Source organism: Schistocerca piceifrons, chromosome 1 (assembly GCF_021461385.2).
Source record: "Schistocerca piceifrons isolate TAMUIC-IGC-003096 chromosome 1, iqSchPice1.1, whole genome shotgun sequence".
Lineage (NCBI taxonomy): Eukaryota > Metazoa > Arthropoda > Insecta > Orthoptera > Acrididae > Schistocerca > Schistocerca piceifrons.
The window spans coordinates 1203564822-1203571209 of NC_060138.1; the positions used below are offsets into that span (position 1 = coordinate 1203564822).

At 46.3% G+C, this 6388-nt stretch overlaps 1 pseudogene; it reads right to left on the reverse strand.

The window, feature by feature from the left end:
* Positions 1-652: 652 nt before the first annotated feature.
* LOC124722713 lies at positions 653-770 on the reverse strand (annotated as a pseudogene).
* Positions 771-6388: the final 5618 nt, after the last annotated feature.

Genomic DNA, 6388 nt, shown 5'->3' on the forward strand with positions numbered 1-6388 from the left:
GAGTGCTCGCGCACATACCGCAACGAGCGTAGCAGCGTTCATGATGCGATCAAGCAGCTCATCTCGCGCGTTCACCATTCGTTTGTACACATCAGACTTCATCCGACCCCACGAACCAAAATCTACTGTCGTAATGCCTGACGGTGTCGGTGGTCAGTTAATTGCAGTGCCACGACCAATCCAACCGTTCGCATTTGTGCATTTGAGATGTTCTCTCGCACATCTGGTGTGTAGGGGCTCCGTCGTGCCGGAGGTGCACTGCAGTCCGTGTGGGCAGAGGAACGTCCTCGACAAACGAATTTCCCAAAAAATGTAAATAATTCTATCTCCTTTATTCGGTCTTCTAATATGCTTTGACCTATAGACATGTTACTGATCGTTATTGTAGCGCGTCGATTATCGTGCTAACATTGACGATTATTTCGTGCGTGGTCGATTCCATTCTGTGTAAACGTGGCTTCATCAGTGAACGAGTGGCCTACTGGGACCATCCGACCGCCGTGTCATCCTAAGTGGAGAATGCGGATAGGAGGGGCGTGGGGTCAGCACACCGCTCTCCTGGCCGTTATGATGGTATTCTTGACCGAAGCCGCTACTATTCTGTCGAGTAGCTCCTCAGTTGGCATCACGACGCTGAGTGCACCCCGAAAAATGGCAGCAGCGCATGGCGGCCTGGATGGTCACCCATCCAAGTGCCGACCACGCCCGACAGCGCTTAACTTCGGTGATCTCACGGGAACCGGTGTATCCACTGCGGCGAGGCCGTTGCCTTCAGTGAACAGTAGTAATGGAAGCAAATCTACATTAAAAGTTTTCCATTTCGGAAACCATTCGGAACAGGGAATATCTCCATATGAAGGTTTTTTCTTCAAATAAGCGTTTCTGTCGTATTCCCGGGACACTGTGTAAGCTTGGAGCAAGCACTGAACTGTTGCCTGGATTAATCAAGATTGCACGACGATGTGGATAAACAAGAAAGGCGTTCCGACATCAATATGCATTACCAAATGGTCACCCCGTCCATCTGCAAGTTACCAGTCTAATGACATCCAGGAAAAGTAAAAATTTGATTTACAGTGTTTCACATAATTTATGTATTATTGAATTACTGAGTACGAATCTTCCGAGGTTACATGAAACAGGATGTCGGTACTTGGGTTCGGCTTGTCAGAGGACCTGCTGGGCAGGCCAGGTGTGCCGCGCCGTGCCAACTGCTTTCCGTCGCTGGTGACTGCCGGCAGTGCGACGATACATGCAGAACTGGCAGTGATGAGCTTTACGTCTCCGGTTAATTTATTTGTTATTGTGTCAGGAGTGCAAAGTACGTAAGTAGCAAAAGGAAATCGATAGTTGACGTCAGTTTATACGTCGGTTGACCAGAAATCGGCCACATCGAGTGCATTCGGTGTTGTCCTCATCACACCTCCATGGTGCACGGGGCTAGAGATGAAGATCGCTGTACTAGGTGGCTGCTAGTCTGGACAGCACCGCACTGGCAGAAAGCTGACCGAGGCCCCACTCCTCTTACATCGCGCGGCGTCAGAGCGCAGTCTGTTGAGAGGTTCCCATGTTGTCAACATTTTCGCAGCTCGTGGTCTAGTGGCTGGCGTTGCTGCCTCTGGATCACGGGGTCCCGGGCTCGATTCCAGGCCGGGTTGGGGATTTTCTCTGCCCGGAGATTGAGTGTTTGTGTTGTCCTCATCATTTCATCACCACCATTCGTGACAGTGGCTAGACTGGACTGTGTATAAAATGGAACTTTGTACAGACGCTGATGACCGCGCAGTTGAGCGCCTCACAAACCAAACATCATCATCATCGTCATCATCATCATGTTGTCCACTTGTCTGAATATGGCTGGTGGGAGCTCTCCCTTCAGAACCATACACTTCTCCAAAAGTTGGTGTTTCCCCCGCCACTCTGAGACACTCGCTAGCTGTGCTGTCGCTGTAAGAGCTTCAGTAGTTGCCAAGAGCATCTTTCTCTGACGAGGCGAGCAAACGTCGTCTGTCCCGCTAGTCGGGACGGGAGCTCTGCCCGCAGCAGGTTTTTCCTCGCTAGAGCTCTGCCGGGCGAGGGAACGGCACAGAATGGCGGCTCTCTTGTACTGGGTCGGCGAAAGGAACGGCAGCGTGACGGGGGGGGGGGGGGGGGGGGGGGAGGGGGGGGGGCGAGTGGTGCAAAGTCATCCGAGGAGAAAGACGCGCGGGAGACAACAGTCATCTTGTCTTCTTATGCTACGAACAAAATAGTGCAGGTCCAGTTCCTTATTTACTTATTACCACTGGTTTCGGACGAATTAGGCCATCCTCAGATATGGAACTAAAAAACGTGACAATGTTGACACCACCGGCGTCCACTGATGCGCGTCTTTCAACTGAGAGTTTTTTCTCAGTGCTTTGATGCGACCTATTACGAATTCCTCTCCTCTGCCATACTTGTTGGATGTATTCCAGCCTCTATCTTTTCCTTCAGTACTCAACCTCTGCACCTCCGTGTAGTATCATGGACATCAAACCTACTTCAAGTATGGGATATGGTTTGTGCCGCCCACCTCCCCCCCCCCCCTCCTTGCAACAAATTCATTTAGAGATGGACATGATCTGCGGGCAGAGCCAGCGGTAAAAACTGTGCTGTACTTCACATATCCTATTGACATAACAATCAGATATAGAGCAGCAGCGTACTGGCTGAGGCGGGGCCAACATCATAAAGTTCAGGAGATAAGTCACGGGGAGATCCCGACCACATGCGACTTAAAATGATGGCAGGCGCGTACATGCGTTTTTCCTAGTACTGAAGAGCGCCTAAAAATGAGACATGGTGACCCAAATGCAGGCACGATGAGTTTTGTTACGGACCATACCAATCTCTTTCAACGGTATAAATCAGGACAGAGCCGCCAGTTGCACATGTGAAAACCTGGGCACACCAGAGCGTGTTGTTCTCCAGTGCAACAGATACGACCCAAGTGAGGAACATCGACTGCTACAAGAGGACCTGAAGCGAGCGCTACAGGACCCCGATAAATGTAAGTTGATCAACGACAAGGCGGAGAAACTGTCAAGGGCCCTCAGGGAGGAGTACAGAAGAGAGATGCAGCGCCGGGGTGCGCAGTTCGGACCACAGCAACGACAGCCGTGAGAGGACGACAGCGTCAGCGAGGAAACAGAGGGAGGCGGCACGGACGAGAGCTGCTACGACTAGTCAGACCTAGATTTGTAAGGTTTTTACGTTCTGATAGCACAAAACAGAGTAACAAGTGTATAGTGTCAGCCACTGCTAAGGGCTCACGGTTACGTCTTTCTACTTTTTACTTAGATCAATATGGACTCGCATTCGGGAGGACGACGGTTCAATCCCGCGTCCGGCCATCCTGATTTAGGTTTTCCGTGATTTCCCTAAATCGCTCCAGGAAAATGGCGGGATGGTTCCTTTCAAAGAGCACGGCCGATTTCCTTCCCCGTCCTTACCTAATCCGATGAGACCGATGACCTCGCTGTGTGGTCTCCTTCCCCAAAACAACCCAACCCAACTTAGATCAGTAAAGCCTCAACGCCATGATAGCGTAATAATTGTACACTGTTTGTCCCTGCTGAAATTTTACAGCTGTGATGTGCTAATTTTAAAAGTTTTATGAACTAACCAATTGTGAAACTTTTATGAATTGACGTTATAGTAATACATAAAGTTTTTAAACTTGAGTATGTAAGATTTCAAGTTCCTGACTGGACAAAAACAAACGTATGGTGTCTGTCAATGTTAAGTTCTATACCCATTACGTCCTATATTGGTAAGGTTTCACTGTATACAGTGGAAGTAACAACTGAGTGAACAACCACATACATACGGTGTCTATCAGTGTTAAGTTTTATACCTTTAACATTCTAGATTGCTAAGATTTCAGTGTGTATAGTGGAAGTAACAACTCAATATGAGCACGAAATAAGGCGATTTCATTTAGGAGTCCAGAATCCTGATAAATGAACTGTATAGTGCAAGCAGCAGTTGTTGTTGTTGTTGTGGTCTTCAGTCCTGAGACTGGTTTGATGCAGCTCTCCATGCTACTCTATCCTGTGCAAGCTTCTTCATCTCCCAGTACCTACTGCAACCTACATCCTTCTGAATCTGCTTGGTGTATTCATCTCTTGGTCTCCCAGTTAAGTCAAACGAAATCATTGCATGCTTAAGACATGAGTATCAAAATTATTAATTCAGTTTCTCTATTATTTCATCAACTTTGAAATTAATTATTTAACTCTATAATTAGTTTGTCGTATCTTTTTATATTCATTTTAAATAAGTGTGTATGGCTGCAAATAAATACTCAGAAAGAGGGCATAGTGGTCCCCCTCCACGTTGGTGGGACACGGGCAGCGACACACACAGTATGGTCGCATCGCTCTGTGTGTCGGCCAAGAGACCGGCGCATCACGTTAGAAAGGACCCGTCTTATGTACAACGATGGAGGGTTGTTACAAAGAGTAGCAGCAGTAGAAAAAGAAAATATGTGCTTAGTAATTTGGTTACATCAATTTTTACTTGTAACTGATTCTAGCTATCATATCTTTGAAGGTAGTGTCTGTCAGACTATGTTAAACGTCTTAAAACTCCAGTTACATTCCGTCCTAAGCTCTCATAAGTTATCGCGAACGAACAGAATATCCTGTGAATCGGAGTCGTTTGTGTCTTATCCATTGCTACGCGGCTACAGAAACCAGCGACCGCGTTACCTGTTATGACCGCATTAGTTCCATCCCCTTTGTGTGCCGTCCAGATTTAGGTTTTCCGTGAGTTTCCTAAATCGCTCCAGGTAAATTCCGGGATGGTTCCTTTGAACGGGCGCGGCCGATTTCCTTCGCCTTCCTCACACAAACCGCGCTTCTGCTGCGTCTCTAATTACTTCCATGTCGGCGGGACGTTAAAAACCAATCTTCCTTCCTTCCTTCCTTGCTACTGTGTGCAGCAGAAGGCATCAGAAAGAAACTGCTTTCTTAAACAAAGGTCTGTAACTGAAAAAAGAGTTACATAAAAGGCCAAATTACACGGGAAATTCTTCATCGAGAGTCTGTGGCAGTTATTCAGCAACATCAAAATAACACAATCATGACCGCCCAACTCGAGCTGTATCTGCTGGTCGATCAGGGTGAAGTTGGAGGCGTTTCTCACTCTTGTTTTTGGGTTAAACAGGAAAGCACTAATGAAACCATCATTGGCAACCTCATAACACTTCTAAATGAGAGGGAGAACGATCTACCAGAAATGAAGGATCTGGCTGATGGGACGTGGCACTTGATTTGCACCAGTGATACAAAACGAAATACTGAAAATTATGGCTCACGTCGTTGTGCAGGAGATAAAAATTTCTCCATTTTACTGAATTATGGCAGATTCAACGACGGGCATGGCTAGCCAGGATCAGTTCGCTCTTTGCACACGTTGGTTCGACCCTGAGACGCTCGAAGTAAAAGGACATTTAATGTGTTTATGCAATGCGCCGGACCCCTGCGCACAAACGCTGGCAACAAAAATATCCTTCTAAGACTCTCACACGAAAATGAGTTTCTATGCGCCCACTATTTCGATGGTGCAGCCAGTATGTCTGCGCGGAACAAAGGTCTGAAGAAAATACTTCACGAAGACCAGCCAAATATTCTGTCACAACCACTACAGTAAATATTGTTCGGACTTCGCCTTACACGTAGTTTCAAGAATGTGTGATCTATTGTGCAATGTCTTGGTAATTTTGAAAGAAGTCTCAAATATTATTCTGGTATCCACAAACAGGAAAAATGTGTGTGCAGATGTTGTGACACCATGTTGTTTCGAAGAGACGAATCCATATCTTTAAGTTCACCAGCTATCAATGTGTCCGATCCGACGAGGCGTAGAAGACAACTTACTGCTGCAGGTGCCGAGGTTAAACGACTGTTTCAGGGAGTTGTATGGGTGGCAGCTCCGATTTTAACAGTTCCAGTGTCGTTGTCGTCCTCCGAGGGGTCATTAAGAATCTTGCGAGGACTTAAAAACTTGCTCAACAGTTCCTGCTCCTCCTCCATGTTTATACAGACTGGGAAGTGAATTAATCTTATAGGTGTCATGAAACAATTTATTTCAGCCAACTGTGGAAAGAAAGCTGTGTTCGGAAATTATATGTAAAGTTTTTGGATTTTAAAAAAGGAAAGAAGCCTTCACTTTCAAAGAAATTATCATGTGATGCACAGTATTTCTAAAATAGTAGTAATAATAATTATAATAAAAGGATTATCAATGGCTGGTTGTCTTACTGTTTACATTAAATCTGAACTATTGTTCGTAAGTGGGCTCAGAGAGGTGTAAAACCAGTTACTTCACATCTACCTGCTGTCTTTCTCAAAAATTAAAGTAA